At 33.8% G+C, this 18,621-nt stretch overlaps 1 non-coding gene across 1 annotated transcript; it reads left to right on the top strand.

Moving 5' to 3' along the window:
- Positions 1 to 13,863: 13,863 nt before the first annotated feature.
- On the top strand, positions 13,864 to 13,970 carry LOC119528269. The gene has a single exon (XR_005215589.1). It is a non-coding gene; the product is annotated as a U6 spliceosomal RNA (small nuclear RNA).
- The last annotated feature ends 4,651 nt before the right edge of the window (positions 13,971 to 18,621 follow it).

Genomic DNA, 18,621 nt, shown 5'->3' with positions numbered 1-18,621 from the left:
ATTAAGAGAATTTGTTTGAATTTACAAGAACTTAAATATTTGGGTCACATTTTAATGATTTATCTTACTTTTATGTATTATAATCAGAAAATATGGCCTATAAATTCTGTATTTAAATCAAATTAAATTTCTTTTGTAGTCTAATAGATTATTTATTTTTTATACTTGTTCCTTGGATATCAGCAATTATTCCATGCAGTCTAATAGATTATTTCTTTTTTGTAATTGTTCCATGAATATAAGCAATTATTCCATGAATATAAAGAATTGTTTCACTTGTGAAAATACTTAAACTTGATATTGATTAGAATGTTCAAATCCACCAATTTTTGTCAATAAGATTTGTCAAAATTCAGAAAGAGTTGTGTTAGACTCTTGCATGAAAAGTATTTTTCACAAATAAATCCTCTTCAGAAAGTTTTGCTTTATATAATTAGCACCTATTTTGTTCAATATATAAATGTTAAGTCTATTACATTATCTCGAAAAATTAAACTTTATCATTATAAAATGAATCTTTTTTTTCCTTGTTGAATGTGTTTGTTCATACACTGTGTTAGATATAATGCCAAGTCTATTTTCTGTTGTTAGTAGTTGTCTGGGAATTTTTTGCCCACCTCTTATTTCCAAATTGTTATTTTTAATAGACTATTTTTAGGGCAATTTCAGGTTTACAGAAAACTTGTGCAAAAAGTACAGTGTTTCCATATATTCCCTCCACCCCCACACCCACAGTTTCCCTATTATTAACATCTTGCATAAGTGTGTTACATTTGGTACAATTGATGAAGCAGTATCAATACATTACTATTAACTAAAGCCCAGTTTATGTTAGGCTTGCTTTTTGTGTAGTACAGATCTATGGGTTTTGAGCAATGCAAAATGTCATGTACCCACAATTAAAGTATCATGCAGAATAGTTACATTGCTCTAAAAATGCCCTGGGCTCCACTTATTTACCCCTCCAGCCTCCCCTGAACTCCTGACAACCACAGACCTTTTTACTGTCTCTAAAGTTTTGCTGTTTCCAGAATTCCATATAGTTGAAACATACAGTGTCTAGCCTTTTCAGAAAGGCTTCTTTCACTCAGTAATATACATTTAAGTTTCCTCCTTGTCTTTTTGTAGCTGATAGTTTCTTTTTATCACTGAATAATAATCCATTGTATGGCTATATCACAGTTTGTTTCTCCTTTCACTTATTGAAGAATATTTTGGTTGCCCCAAATTTCGGCATTTATGAGTAATTCTACCATGAACATTGGCATGCAGGATTTTGTGTAGACATAAATTCTCAACTCATTTGGCTAAATACTTAAGAGTGTGATTACTGGAGTTCATGGTTACCCAATGTTTAGCTATTAAGGAACTTATAAATTGTCTTCAAAAGTGCTTGTATCATTTTGCATTTCCACAAACAATGAATGAGAATTCTGTTTACTCTGTATTCTTGCCAGCATTTGGTATTGCCTGTGTTTTAAATTAGAGTCCTTTTAAGCAATGTGTAGTGTTAATCTTGTTTTACTTTGAAATTCCCTAATGATAAGGGATGTTTGACATCTTTCATATAATTATTTGTCATCTATAGGTCTTGTTTGGTGAGGTGTATTTCATATTTTTGCAAAATTTTTAAGTAGGGTTAGTTGTTTTCTTATCTTATTGAGTTTTTTTTTTTTTAAATTCAGTTTTATTGAAATATATTCACATACCATACAATCATCCATGGTATACAATCACCTGTTCACAGTACGATCATATAGTTATGCATTCATCACCACAATCTGTTTCTGAACATTTTCCTTATATCAGAAAGAATCAGAATAAGAATAAAAAATAAAAGTAAAAAAAGAACACCCAAACCATCCCCCCCCATCCCACCCTATTTGTCATTTAGTTTCTGTCCCCACTTTTCTACCCATTCATCCACACACTAGACAAAGGGAGTGTGATCCACAAGGCCTTCACAATCACACTGTTGCCCCTTCTAATCTACATTATTATACAATCGTCTTCAGGAGTCCAGATACTGGGTTGGAGTTTGGTAGTTTCAGGTATTTACTTCTAGCTATTCCAATACATTAAAACCTAGAAAATGTTATCTATATAGTGCATAAGAATGTCCACCAGAGTTACCTCTCAACTCTGCTTGAAATCTTTCAGCCACTGAAACTATTTCGTCTCATTTTGCATCACCCGTTTGGTCAAGAAGATATTCTCAATCCCATGATGCTGGGTCCAGATTCATCCCTGGGAGTCATATCCTGTATTGTCAGGGAGATTTACACCCCTGGAAGTCGGGTCTCACGTAGGGGGGAGGGCAGTGAGTTCACCTGCCGAGGTGGCTCAGTTAGAGAGAGAGAGGGCCACATCTGAGCAACAAAGAGGTACTCAGGGGGAGACTCTTAGGCACAATTATATGCAAGTTTAGCCTCTCCCTTGCAGTAACAAGCCCCACAAGGGCAAGTCCCATGATATCTTATTGAGTTTTAAGGCTTCTTTGTGTATTTTGGATAGAAGTCTTCTGTCAGATTTGTGTTTGGCAAATATTTTCTCTAAGTCTGCAGCTTATTTTTCATTCTCTTAATAGTGTCTTTTGCAGATCAAAAGCTTTTAATTTTAATGAAGCCCAAGTCCAACATATTTTTTTCTTTCATGGATCATCCTTTTTGATGTTGTATCTAAAAATTCATGACCAAACCCAGGGTCATCTAGATAATCTCCTCTTTTAGAGGCTGTTCAATATACGAATGATTTTGTATTATATTTCCTTGAAAATTTAAACTTTAAAAAATCATCATACAGTGTGTCTTTTTTCCTTCTTGAGTGCTTTTGTTCACAGATTCTACTGTGCGTGATGCAATGCCAGGACTTTTTTCTGGTTTTCATAGTTGTCTAGGAATTTTTTGTCAATCCCTTACTTCACTTTTTGTGTTGCTTTATTTTATGTATTTTTATTTTCTTTTTATATAAGCAACATATGTTGGATTTTCTTTTTATCCATTCTAACAATTATCCATCTCTAATCAAGAAATTCAGCCTGTTTACATTTAGTATAATAAATGATATAGTCATTTTTATGGTTGCATTTTATTTTATCTTGGCTATTTATTTTACTTTGCTGTTGTTTTGTTTTTCCTTTTTATTATTTTGTTTGCTTTATTATATTTGTGTTATTTCCCTTTTTACCTTGCTAACTAAATGCTGCTGTGCTTTTCAATATATCTTTCCATTCCTAATGATCATATTTTCATATATCTTTTTTTATTATTATATTGATCGAAGCTAATAACATTCTTCTGACCCACAATCCAATATAAAAGCTTTAGAAAACATTCACTTCTCCCCCTCCTGTCTTTTGCCTCATGTGTTATTCAGCATAAATTAGGCTATGCTGCTGTTAAAAAAAGTCCACAAGCCTCAGTGCCTAGTACATTAAAATTGAATACACACTTATGCAAAGTCTATAAAAGATATAGCAGCATTAAAGGGATGCTACCTCTGAGTGGGAATTCAGGGATCTAGACTGTTTTCATCTTTTGACTCTACCTTCTCAACATATGGCCCCTCAGAAACTGTGGCAGGGAAACAGCAAGCTGAAACTTCAGTATGAATTAAATGCCTCGCTTCCACTCATATTTCATTGGCCGGAATTAATCACATGACCCCACTCCAAATGCCAGGAAGTCTGGAAAATGTTGCCTTCGTTTGTGCTCAGGAAGTGAGCCTTTTGGTTGTCTACTTTCAAAGTAGTATTGTTTTCCATATGTCTCTTTTATTCTACATATTTGCAAAACATTTTTGTAAGCAAATAGGAATCAAAGGAAAACTATTCTACTTAAGGAGGAGAACCCATGACATTCATTTATTAAAAATAGGGAGACAGTAGGAAAAACAGACAAATTAATGGGGAGGATATGCCAGTAAACTTTATGATCTTTCCCCATAAATGTTGTTGGATCAAGAACCAAAATGGAGCAGGAAGTCCAAGCGTAGGTCCTACTCTCAGTGGCCTTGATTGCAGGTCCTTTCTCATGTTAATGAAGGTATGTTAAGAAAAGTTGCATGCAAAAAACAATAGCAGACTGTAGGTGTGGTAAACGAGTAGTCTAAGTAGCTCCACCTCAGGGTAATACTTATGGGGCATGTGGGAGGACTTTGTTCAAGACAAATGATGAGGTTATGAGGCAATGCATAGGTTGTAAATTTAAGAGGGATTTTTCTAAGTTTGAGGGCTTGAGAAATTCTTGGTTGTTGCAGAATTATTGTATCTCAGATAGTACAGTTCATGTCAGTAGATAAAAATCAAGTTGTGGATTTAGCTAAATAGAAGGAAATTCTAGGACTTAGAGCAATAGTTTTTGGGATTTGAGTTACTTTATTAGCCATTGTGGCTCTTTGCAACCTTGAATTCTTTTTCTGTCTTTACTACCACCAAGTTGACTTAAGCCATCCTAAGGTGATAGGATGGTTAGAAGAGAGAGTCAAAAATTAATTTTAATTACTTGTATAATTCATTTACACACATACATTCATGTACACACACATGTAATCCCATGCACACAGGCACACAGGTATAGATGTTTGTATTTATTTTTATTTTGAAATAAAAATTACTTTAATTAGATAAAATTTTATTTAAATTAAATTATTTTTATCTTCCCTGTTTTTGATATGTTTTCTTATTCAATTTTTGCTTTGTTAAAAGAATTTCTTCATATTTGCACATGGCTACCTTCATTTTCCTCCCTCCCTCCCTCCCTTCCTTCCTTCCTTCCTTTCCTTTCCTTCCTTCCATCATATCTTGTCTGGTGATAGGATTCTTGAAAAGCAAATCCTTTTCACTCAGTAGACTGTAGATGTTATCTGAACATCTTGTTCATTGCACTGGATATGAGAAAATCTGATCATTACTCCTTGAAAAGAAGCTTTCTTACTATTTAATCATAGTCTTTTGTTCAGTTACTTGATTGAATATTAAATTATAAAATTATTCAAAAATATTATTTTGTAAACATTTTATTCATTATACATCTTGAGGTCTCATTCCTTTTTGGTTGAAAATCTTACCAGAGTGTTCCATCAGTTTTATTTACCTATTCTCAGTGTTCAGCTTGTCCTTTCTTTCTCTGGTTCTAGAGAGTCTTGAGTTGTTATTTCTCTTTATTTGCTTTTGATTTTGTGTAACTTCACCCTGCAAGCCAGACCTTGACTGATTGGTAGCAAGCACAGCTGTTTCCATTCTTATGGACTGTTGGTGAAGCATAGTAACTGAGACTGTTCCATAGCCCTTCTTCAGGGCTTCAGAAGTCAGCATGGACAGGCCTTTCCAGAATCATATGCAAGCACACCAGGGAAGCCTTCCCCAAGTTGATTGACAGCTTTCTTGCTGTTTGTTGCCTCCTAAGCTCTTCAATTGAATCGATGCCCAGGGCCATCATGTATGGTTGAGCAGGAGTCGCACTGCACAAGAACGACAACTGAGGGAGTGACTAGGGAATGAAAACCAGCTCCTGCTCCTCTGGCTAAGCCATGTTCTCCTGGGGCTGCATCTGCAAGTAGCAAGGAGTGTAGTCTTTTCCTAATTTGCAAGACGCACTCGAGGAGGATAATAGTGGCTTAAAACAAAGCTAAAAGCCACGTAAAGACTTCTCTCTGTTTCAAGACCCTCAGATCCACCAGGATTAAAGAACAATGTATCTATAATTGTCCTTGACTCCCAGAGGTCATGGTGGACCTGTTGTTTAGCTGTCTTCTTAGGTGTCGGCCAGCATGCCTATCCAGGTGATAGTCTCCCTCCAGAGAGGTGGAGAAAAGGCAGTTGGGGGAAGAGGGTTCAGAGACATCTACCTTTGATATTATCTTGCTGGGATCTACACATATATTGCTTTTAAAGTACACTTTAATTAGACCTAGAAATCCTTTATCTGTCATATATGTGGCAAACATTTACCACAGTTTTTCAAATTTTAATCTTGTGTGTTTATTTTTTTGTGTGTGTGAGGAGGGTTTGACATATGTATGAGTGTCTGTGTGTATGTTTCGCCATATGGAAGTTTTATGTTCTAAAATAGTAAAACATACCAGTAATTTTTCCTTTATGATTTACGAATTTGACAAATGAAATATACCAACTAGTTAATTTTTACACTTTTTAATGTGAAATATACCATATATACAGAAAGGTGATAACTTTCAAGGTACAATTTAACAAGTAGTTATATAGGTAATTTCAAAGAATGTTATGGGTTACAGGTCCACAGTTTCAGTAATTTCCATATTGTGAAATGTAACATATATACAGAAAGTTGATAACTTCCAAAGTACAATTTAATGAGGCGCTATAGAGCAATCCTCAAAGAATGCTATGGGGTACAGTTCTACCTTTTCTGTTATTTCCTTCTAGCTATTCTACTACCCAAGTGTGTATACACACACACACACACATATTTTTATAAAGATTCAGTATTTGTAATCCTTTGTTAAATCCCATCTTGTCTGTTGCTACCTCTTCCTCTCATTTAATCACTTTCTCGATCTTCAGGGATGTCTAGTGTGTTAGTGACCACCCTGACTTGTTCATGTTGAAAAGTGGTGTCAACATTGTGGGGAAAGGGGATGCATCTTGGAGAGGCTGTTGCCTCTGGGTTTTGGTACTTACTGGGCATAGGAGCATTGGGGAATTTAAGTTTCTGAAAAGTAAACTTAGTGGATGAAACTTTCTTATAGAGTCTCAGGTAGGGACCTAGGTACTTCTGGACTACTGTTGGTTAGGGCTTGGCATACTGTAGACATTTGAGGTATCTGGCTGGAGCTTGCATAAGAGTAACCTCCAAAATAGCCTTTCGACTCTATTCGAAATCTCTTAGCCACTGTAACCTTATTTTGTTACCTGTCTTTTCTCCCCAACTAGTTCTTAACAAGTGTCCATTCACACATATAGCTCTAACTGATTGTATTTAATGGTTGCATAATATATCAGTAATATAAATAATTTGACTGATCCCCTATTGGTTTACATTTTGATTGTTTCCAACATTTTATTATTTTCAATAATGTTGTGAGCCTATTTGTAAAGATATCTTTTTATGCATAGTCCCACAACAAGTATTTATTAAATAACCACCATGGGCTGGGTAGTGTAAAGGTTTCAGGGGTTGAAGAGAGAAGAGGTTGGGATAGATCATTGTACAGGTATATCTTTATAGAAATTCCTAAAACTGAAATTTCTGGCTCAAATTATATCATTTAAAATTTGCAAAATTATTACCTGAATTTCCATGAGTTTATATTTACTTACAACATTTTGCACAATGTAAGTTTGTTCTTCACACATTTGTTAATGGAGGATATTATCTTTCTTTTTAATGTTGATTTTGATTAGGTTACTTCAATAGAGATGTGACCCACCTCATTCAAGGTGTGTCTTAATTTAAAAGGTGAAAAATGATAGTACATGTTTGCTTTAATTGAATGTTTTTGATTTTGAGAATGATTGAACATCCCATATGTTTAATCATTAGAAATACATATTCTTAAGTAAATTGCCTCTCTTCAAATGAGGCATTTGTTTTTCACTTATTAATTTATTTAAGTTCTTTATAAATTAAAAATAGTAACTGTCATGTAAATTAATCATTATTTTTCCTAGTATATAATTCAGTACTCAGTGGCAGATTCTAACCAAATTAATAAGACAAGATTGCTTATAGGGTTTTATGTAGCTTGCAGAACCTTTGGCTGGGCTGAGGAGCTTCTTGCAGCCTGCGCTGTGGGAATGATTTCCAGAGATAAGCCACCACACTGGGCTGCCATGGGCGGTGCTGCTCCTGCATAACCTGAAAGCCAAGTGCTGGATTAGAAAGCAGCCGTACCACAGCACATTCCAGAACTATGCTGTCTCTGGTACCATAAGCCTTGCCACATTCTGCATATAACTTGGGGCTGAATTCAGTTTTTACCAAAGTTTAATTGAATAGTGAAACCCAAATTACACCCAGAGGCCAAATTGCCTGGCAGCTGGAAATATAGGCCCTGCTATATAGAAAAGCACTTGTGAAGCAGGTTGTAATGAACAACGTGTCATTTGTTTAATTTTCATTTAGTGCCACTAGTCACACAGGAATTTAAATCACCAACAATTTCCTGGTAGAAAAATTTGGGGGTCATTTTCAGAAAGTAATCACACATTCCAAGACTATAGAAATGTTTTCTTTCGGTATTATCTTTAAAGAAATATTTAAATCCTTAAAATATTTTTGAATTTTGCTAGGTTTGCAAAATGTTATAAAGGATATAATGAACTTTTATGTGCAACCCTGTTGCTCCATCAATTTGTTAGTATTTCTTTTATGGACTGGATTTTTTTTTTTTAATTCAGCAATTTTGTTGAGATACATAATTCACATAATATAAAATCCACTCCTTTAAAGTGTCCAATGTAAAATTTTTAGTAAATTCACAGATCCGTGCTACCATTGCCATAATCTAATTTTAGAAGATTTTCATTACCCTATTTGCAGTCACTCCTTGTCCTCACCTCCAGCCCCAGACAATCACTAATCTACTTTCTGTCTCTATAGTTTGCCTTTTCTGAAACTATCTGTAAATGATATAATACAATATACGGCATATTGTGTCTGGCTTTTTTCATTTGCCATGATGGTTTTGAGATTAGCCATGCTTTACCATGTGTCATTATTTTGTTTCTTTTATCCATTCATCAGGTGATGGACATTTGGATAATTTCCATTTGGGGGCTATTATGAATGAATAATACTACTACAAATGCTTAAGTATAAATCTTTGAACAACTTTTTATTATTTTCTTGTCTCTTGGGTGGATTCTAAGACCAGAATTACTGGGTGTGTTAGAACTCTGGGCCCCCAAAGATGTGTATATCCCAATCCACAGGACATAAAATTTCTTATCATACATGACCAAAAGTACTTTGCAGATGTAAGTTAAGGACTTTGTGATGGGAAGATTATCCTGGATTACCTATGTGGGCTCAATATAAATGCAATGACCCTTATAAGGAGGAGGCAAGAGGGTAAGAGTTAGAGAAGATGTTACTATAGAAGCAGAGGGGAGAAAGAGAAAGACAGAGAGAGAGAGAGAGAGGGAGAGAGAGACATAAGGATGCTATGCTCCTGGCTCTGAAGATGGAAGAAGGGACCATGAGCCAAATAATGCAGGCATCTAGAAAATGGAAAAGGCAAAGGAACAGATTCTCCAGCAACAACTCCAGAAGAAATGCAATTGTCAACACTGTGGTCTTTTAGCCCCATGTGGTAGTTTGGAAGTTGTTATGTACCCCAGAAAAGGTCATGTTCTTTTAACCCATTCCTGTGGGTGTAGACCTATTATAGGTGGGATGTTTTGATCAGGTTATTTCGATTGAGATGTGACCCACCTCATTCAAGATGGGTCTTAATCCACTTACTGGAGTCCTTTATAAGAGGATAAAACACATATAGAAGCAAAGAGATTAAATTAGGAGAAACTCACAAATAACAGCACCAGAGAGCTGAGATAGGGAGCCACTGAAGCCAGAAGCTGAAAGCAATGAAACCCAAGAGCGAAGGACCAGCAGACATTGCCATGTGCCTTACCATGTGACAGAGGTGTCCCAGGTGCCGGCAGCCCGTCTTCAGAGTCATCCTGTTCATGCCTTGAGTTGGACATTTTCTTGGCCTAAAAACTGTTAAATTGTAAGTTAATGAATCCCCATTGTAGAAGCCAACCTATTTCTGGTATATTGCAATTTTCCAGTTTCAGCAAACCAAAACACCCTTTAGGATCATTTTTTACTTCTGACCTACACAACTGTAAGTTAATAAATTTGTGTTGTCTTAAGCCACTAAGTTTGTGGTAATTCTTTACATCAGTAACAGAAAACAAATATACTATGTTATATGATAAAGTTATGTTTAGCTGTATAAAAAATTGCTAACCTGTTTTGCCTAGTGGCTGCACAATTCCACATTCCCATATACAAAGTATTAGGATTCTAGTTTCTCCACATTCTTAAAAACATTTCTTATTCCCTGTCTTTTTTTATAATAGACATTCAAAGGTGTGTGAAGTGCTATCTCAGTTTTAATTTCCTTTTCCATAATGACTAATGATATTGATCATATTTTTATGTACTTATTGGCCAGTTGTGTATTTCTTTGGTGAAATGTCTATTCAATATTTTACCCATTTAAAAATTGGATGTTTATCTTATGGAGTTTTAAGAGTGACATATTCTGGATATATGATTTGCAAGTATTTTTTCCCAGCCTGTGTCTTCTCTTTTCACTTACTTAGTGGTCTCTTGAAGCTTAAGCACTGTAAATTTTTACATGCATTTTTTTTCTATCATTTGTGCTTTTGTAGTCATAGCTAAGAAACCACTGCTGAACACAAGGTCATGAGTATTTATTCCTATGTTTTTGTCTAAAAATTTATAATTTTGATCTTATATTTAAGGCTGTGATCCATTTTTAGTTAATTTTTCTGTATAGTGTGAAGTAAACATCTAAATTCATCCTTTACATATAGATATTCAATTGTCATGGAAATATTTGTTGAAAATAACTATCCTTTCCTCAATGAATTGCTTTAGCATCTTTGAAGCAAAGAGATGAAATTAGGAGAAACTCACAAATAACAGCACCAGAGACGCTTGGTGCTGATGAAAATAATTTGACCATAAATACAAGAGTATTTTTGGACACTCAATTCTATTCCATTAAACTCTATGATTATCCTTTTGTCAGTACTTCACTGTATTCATTATTGCAGTAAGTTTTGACATTGTTTTAGTAAGTTTGAAATACAAAAGTGTGTGTGCTCCAACTATGTTCATGTTTTTCGAGAATGTGGCTTTGCTGGACCAATTTAATATCCATTAAAATATCAGTGCTAGTTTGTTAATTTCAGCAAATAAGCAACCTGGGATTTTGATAGAGATTGCTTGAAATAGGTAGATTAGTTTGGGGAATGTTTTATTTTAGCCATATCCAGTGTCCCTATTTATGAACATGGGATATCTTTCTATTTGTTCAGATCTTTTTAATCCTTTCAATAATATTAATAGTTTTCAAAAAGTAAGGTTTGCATTTCTTTGTTAAATTTAATCCTACATATTGTATTACTTTTTATGATATTGTTAATGGAAAGCTTGTTTTTATTTTCAGGTTTTTTATTGGTAATAAGTAGAAATGCAAATTAATTTTGTATAATGATCTTGCTTACATTGACTTGGTTGAAATTGATTAGTTCTAGTATTCTTTTGTGGATTTCTTTGATTTTATTCATACAGCATCACATCATGTGTGACTAGTACAGTTTTACTTCTTTTCCAATCTGGTGTCTTTTGTTTTTATTTCTTCCCTGATTGCACTGGCTAGAAACCACAATACAGTGCTAAGTAGAAGTGAAGAGACAGATATCCTTCTCTTCTTCCAAATCATGGGGGAAATAATTTATCATCTCAATATTAAATACAATGTTAATAGTAGGTGTTTCATAAACAGCCTATATCAGTTTGAAGAAGTTCTGTTCCATTTCTAGTTTCTTAGCATTTTTGAATTATAAATAGATGTTGGTTTTTGTCAGGTGCTTTTTCTGCATCTATTGAAATAACCATGTAGTTTTTGTTCCTTAACCTGTAAATGTTATATGTTACATTAATTGATTTTCAGATATTAGTCCAACCTTTAATTTCCATGAAAGTCCCACTTGGTCATGGTGCATAATCCTTTTTATATGTTACTGGTTTGGTTTGTTAATATTTTGTTGAGGATTTCTGCAGCTACATTTGTAAGGAATACTGTTTTATAGTTTATTTGTCTTGAGATATCTTTGATTTTTAGCATCAGAGTAATACTGACCCATGGAATTAATTTGAAAGTGTTCACTCCTCCTCAATTTTCTGGAAATATTCAGAAAGGGTTGGTATTATTTCTTAAATTTTTTTTGTTGAATTTGCCTGCAGAGCCATCTGAGCCTGTGCATTTCCTGTAAGAAGATTTTGGATTACTAACTCAATTTCTTTATTGTTTCGGGTTTATTCAGACTTTCAGATTTCTGTTGACCTGTCTTAAAGTTTATTGATCCTTTTCTCTTTGTAACCTAATATGTTGTTAAGCCCATCAAATAAACTTCTGATTTCATATACAGTATTTTACAGTTTTAGGTTTTTCTATTTGATTCCTTTTCAGAGTACATGTATCATTTCTGTCATTCACCATACCTTTACCCATTATATCCATCTTTTCCCATAAATTTTTAAATATTTTATAATAATTGATCTAAAGTCCCTTCCTACTAAGTCTGATAGGTGAATATGTATGGGTCTGCTCCTGTGGACTTAATTTTTCACTGATTATGCATCACAACTTCCTAATTATTCCCAGTTATAATATACAAACACATACACATGCACATGATTCAGCTGGATATTGGGATGATGACCTGTAAAATCTAGATTCTATAATCTTCTGAAGAGTGTTGCATTCTGTTTTATCAGGCAGTTAAATTACTGGCAATCACTTTTATCTTATGGCCTCAAAGTTCTATCTTTGACGTTATTGGTCTCTTTCAATTTTGACCTAATCTTATGAAACAATTTTTGTCAGAGGGCATAGTCTTTACACTTAGGGCATGCTGCTTCTTTGGTATCAGTGGAAAGTCTGAAGTTTTATATACCCTATTTAACTTGGTGGAAATTGAACTCCAGACTCTGAGACTGATTCTTATATCTCTTGATTTCTTTTAACTTTTAAGCTGTTGCTTTCTGCTTTGTTCCCCAGAGGATAAGCATATGTACAGTTTAGCAGTTATTCAAGGATTTGAGGAAATTTCTAAGTTTATTTTGGGAATCCCCCTTTGTGACTCCTTTTCAGTATTCCTTACCCTAGCCCCTGATTTTCAGCCACTCTAAGATCCTTGACCTCAGACCACTGACTCCTCAGACTTGTTAGTTTGCCATTTTCTGCTTGAACTATATCTTTTGCATGCTGCTACAACTGGTGAATGCTCTGGAGGAAACAGCCGGTTAATGTGGATCTTAAAGAGTATACTTGCTTTCATTCAAGGGTTATGTTCCCTCCAGTTTCAGGCTGCTTTTTCTCACTCTCTTATGTCTTCAACAGTGTTTTTGAGTTCAGAGTTTATAATGACTATTATCAGTGTTAGTTCAATATGAGCTATTCTGCCATTTGCCACAAGTAGAATTACTTCTTGCATCATTTTTAAAGTTTCGTTTTTCAAGGAATATTTTCACTTATCCAAATTCCAAATTTATTGGCATAATGGTTTTCATAATATCTGTGGGATGTTGAGTGACATCCACTTCTCATTTCTGATATTTGTAAATTGTGTTTTCTTTATTCTTCTTTCTCTGCCTTCTTATGAATTTTTAAATTTCATTATATTTTAAAGAAAAAAATGCATTGATTTTGGCATTCTAAATTTGCATGGTATTTAACTTATTTCCATTCTTATTTTTATTATTTTTCTAATTCCTATGTTGGTTTTAATGTGCTTTTCTTCTCTATATTTATGAGGGGCAAGTTAGACTATTAGCTGTTACTCTGCTTTCTTTTTTTATTGTATTGAATACAAAGCAGTAAATACTCCCTAAAATTTTGCTTTTGCTTCATCTTACATGTTTTAGTATGTCACTTATATTAAAATTCATTTCAAACTATTTTCTAATTGCATTGTGATTTTTATGTTTCACCCATGCATTCTATTGCTTAATTTCAAACTTTTGGGAATTATCTTTTTATCTTTCTTTTATTGATTCATAGTTTAATTCCATTGTGGTCACCTGTCATGATCTGTAAATTTTAACCATTAAGAAATTTTGAGTGCTCACTTTGGCAGCACATATACTAAAATTGGACTAATACAGAGAAGATTAGCAAGGCCTCTGTGCAAGGATGGCATGAAAATTCATGAACCTTTACATATCTTATGCACATTCAAGCTGATCAACAACCCCCAAACAGTATAAACTTGAAGAGAAATATGCCCAGATACATAGCCAAACTGTCAAATGCCAAGGATAAGGAGTGTTCTGAAAGTTGTAAGATAAAAGGAACATGTACAAGGGAGTCCCAATAAGGTTAAATTACAATTTCTCATCAGAAACCATGGAGGCAAAAAGGCAGTGGAGAAATATTTCAATAATTGGAGGAAAAAAATTTCCAACAAAAATTTTACATCCAGGAAAACAGTCTTTCAAAAATGAGGGAGAGATTAAGATATTCCCAGATAAACAGTAGTTGAGAGTGTTAGTCACCATTAGACCTACCCCACAAGCAATGCTAAAGAGAATTCTTCAGAGTGAAAGTAAAGGACAGTTGAATGAAGTGGCATAAAGAAATAAAGATCTCTGGTAAAGGTAACCATATGGGTAATTTTAAATGCTCATATGATTGTATTTTTTGTATATAACTACATCTTTTACTTCCTATGGTTCCAAAATGCAAATGCATGAAAAATGTTAAATCTGTGATTTGGACATGCAACATATAAAGATGTAAGTTATAACAAGCACAACACAAAGGTTGGGGAAACTAGGGGGCATGTTTATAGGAACAGTGTAGGTTTATGCTATTGAGATTAAGTTGGTATCAAATAAAACATGACTGTTATAAATTTATGATGTTAAATTTAAGCCCCATGGTAACTAAAAAGAAAATATATTTACAGAAAGAAATGAGAAGGGGATCAAAATGGAATGCTACAAAAAATCAAATAAATATGAAAGTAAGGAATTAATGGAAAAATTTGGAGTAAAGAATATATATGAATTACAAGACCATGGAGCAAAACAGCAGAAGAAAGTTCTGTATTGTCAAAGTTACTTTAAATGTAAATGGCTTAAACTCTCCAGTCAAAAGCCAGAGATTGGCATAATGATAAAAAGCATGACTCAACTGCATGATGTTTACAAGAGACTCATCTTAATTTTAAACACACAAGTAATCTGAAAGTGAAAGGATGGAAAAATATGCCATGCAAATAGTAACCAAAAGAGAGTTGGGGTAATGACACAAATATCAGATAAAACAGACTTTAAGTCAAAAACTGTCATGAAAGATATTATACAGATAAGGGGGTCAATTCAACATGAAGAACTAGCTGTTACAAATATATATGCACCTATTTGCAGATACCCCAAATATATGAAATAAATATTGACAGATTGGAAGTGAGAGTTAGATGGTTCTCTAATAATGGTAGGAGGCTTCAATACATCACTTTCAATAATGGATAGAACAGCTAGACAGAAATCAAAGAGGAAATAGAAGATTTGACTGATACTATAAACCAACTAGACTTAACAGACATCTACAGAACAGACGTCTATAGAACATTTTACTGAATAACAGCAGGAAACACATTTTCTCAAGTGCACATGTGTCATTCTCCAGGAGAGACCACGTTAGGTGTACAAAACATATTTCAATAAATGAAAAATATTGAAAACATACAGTGTATCTTCTCCAACCATAATGGAAGAAGATAGAAATCAGTAACAGAGGAAGAAGTAGAAAATTCAAAAATATGTGGAAATTAAACAATGCACTCTTAAACAATCAGTGTGTCAAAGAAGAGATCACAAGGAAATATCTTGAGACAAGTGACAACAAAATCACAACGTACTAAAACTTATGGGATATAGCAAAGACAGTGTTTAGAGAAAAATTTACAGCTCTAAATGCTTACATTAAAAATGAAGAAAGATCTCAAATAAGAGACTTAACCTCACAACTGGAGTATCTAGAAAAATAGTGGAGAACAAAATCCAAAGTGAGCAGAAAGAAGGAAATAAAAGGGATTAGAGCAGAGATAAATGGAATATAGAATGAAAAAACAGTAGAGAGAATCAACAAAGTCAAACATTGGTTCTTTGGAAAGGTCAATATAATCAACAAACTTTTAGCTAGACTGACAGAGGGAAAAAGAGAGAGGATACAAATAACTAAACTCAGAAATGAAAAATGGATCATTACCACTGACTCAACAAAAACAAAAAGCATTATAAGAGGAAACTATGAACAATTATATGCCAACAAACTAGATAAGCTAGATAAATGGAAAAATTCCTAGAAACACAAACTACCTAATCTCACTGAATTAGTAGTCCAAATCTTCTCAAAAAAGAAAAGCTCAGTACCAGATGTTTTCACTGGTGAATTCAAACATTCCTAGCAGAATTAACACAAATCCTGCTCAAACTCTTCCAAATACTTGAAGAGGCAGAAACACTCCTTAGAGAACATTCATTTTATTAGGTCTATATCACCCTAATACCAAGCCAGCTAATGATACCACAAAATACTGGTGAACAAAATTCAAAACCACATTAAAACAATTATACACTATGATCAAGTGGGATTTACATGAGGTATTCAAAGGTGGGTCAAAATAGTAAAATCAATTAATGTAATACACTACATTAATAGATGAAGAAAAAAAAACACATGATAATCTTAACTGATGGAGAAAAGGCATTTGAAAACATCCAGTACCACCTCATGAAAAAGAAAAAGAAAAAAAAAAACAATGCAGAAAATTAATAATAGAGGGAAACTTCCTCAACATGATAAATGGCACTGTGGTGGTTTGGAGCTGTATGTACCAGAGAAAACCATGTTCTTAAAGCTAATCCATTCTTGTAGTTATTACAAGAGGTTACTTCATTTAAAGCATGGCCCCAGGTTGGTCTTTATCCCCTAACCAGAGTCCTTTATAAGATAATGAAATTCAGACAAAGAGAGAGAAAACCATGGAAGCAGGAAGCTGAAAGCAATAAAATCCAGAAGAGTAGGGAGAGCTCTGCAGATGCCACCATGTGCCTTGCTATGTGACAGAGGATCCAAGGATCACTGGCAGTTGGTCTTTGGGAAAAAAACATTGACTTAATGATGCCTTGATTTGGACATTCTCATAATCTCAAACTAGTAAATTCCCATTGTTAAAAGCCAACCTATGCTATGGTATATGCTTTGAGCAACCTGTAACAAGCTAAAACAGACATATGAAAATCCCATAGCTAATAGCATATCCAATGGTGAAAGACTAAAAAATTTCTCTTTAAGAACAAGAAGAAGATGATAGTGCCAACGATCAACACTGTTATTCATCATAGTACTGGGGGTTCTAGCCAGAGTAATTAGGCAAAAAACATAAATAAAAGGCATAAAAATTGGAAAGGAAGAAGTAAAAGTTTTCCTTTTCCAGATGACATGATCCTATATGGAGAAAATGCTGAAAAATCCACAACAAAGCTATGAGAGTTAATAAATGAATTCAACAAAGAGAAGTGGTACAAGATCAACATGGAAAAATCAGCAGTGTTTATGTACACTAGCATTAAACAATTTGTAGAGGAAATCAAGGAAAGAATCCCACTTACAATAACAATTAAAATAATCAAATATCTAGGAATAAATTTAACCAAAGATGTAAAGGACTTATACATGTAAAACTATAAAACATTGCTAAAAGATATCAAAGAAGTCCTAAATAAAGGAAGGGATTCTATGTTAATGAATACAAGAATAAGTATTGATCAGATGTCAATTCTACTCAAAGTGATTTACAGATTCAATGCAGTCACAATCAAAATTCCAGCACCCTGCTTTGCAGAAATAGAAAAGCCAATTATCAAGGTATGAGTCCCTGAATAGCAAAAACCATTTAAAAAAGAATGAACGTGGAGGACTCACTCTTCCCAAATTTAGAACTTATTGCAAAGCCACAGTGTCAAAACAGCTGGTTACTAGCATATGGACAATCTTTTAAACCAATTGAATCAAACTGAAAGTTCAGAACAGACCCTTACATCTCTGGCCAATTGATTTTTGACAAAGGTGCCAAGTCCAATCAATTGGGAAATAATTTTCTCTTCAACAAATGGTCCCACAAAATCTGCATATCCATATGCAAAAGAATGAAGGAGGGCGCCTATGTCATACCATATACAAAAATTAACTCAAAATGTATCAAAGATCTAAATATAAGAATCAGGAGTATAAAAGTCCAAGAAGAAAACATAAGGAAGCATCTTCACAACCTCATGTTAGGCAGCAATTTCTTAGACTTTACACCCAAGAAAACAAGCAACAAAAGAAAAGAATGTAAATGGGACTTCAAAATTAAAAACGTTTGGGAATCAAAGGACTTCATCATGAAAGTAAAAGGACAATTTACAGAATGGGAGAAAATATTTTTAAAACATATATGTTGTGAGGTTTTAATATTGACAATACATAAAGAAATCCTACAATTCAATAACAAAAAAGAACAACACAATTATCAACTGGGATAAAGACATGAATAGACATTTCTCCAAAGAAGATACATTAATGGCCAAAATGCACCTGAAAAGATGCACCATGCCATTGGTCATTAGGAAAATGCAAATCAGAATCACAATGTCATACCATTTCATACCCACTAAGATGCCTACTATTTACAAAAAAAAAAAAAAAAAAGGAAAAATGAATTTTGGAGAGGTTGTAGAGCAATATGCTCATCATTCATTGTTGGTGGGAGCATAAATTAGTGCAGATGCTGTAGAAAACAGTTTGGTAGTTCTTCAAAAAATTAAA

This window comes from Choloepus didactylus, chromosome 2 (genome assembly GCF_015220235.1).
Source record: "Choloepus didactylus isolate mChoDid1 chromosome 2, mChoDid1.pri, whole genome shotgun sequence".
In the NCBI taxonomy this organism is placed as follows: Eukaryota; Metazoa; Chordata; class Mammalia; order Pilosa; family Megalonychidae; genus Choloepus; species Choloepus didactylus.
Note: the sequence above shows the minus strand (reverse complement) of the source record. Positions and strands in the feature narration are given on the sequence as shown.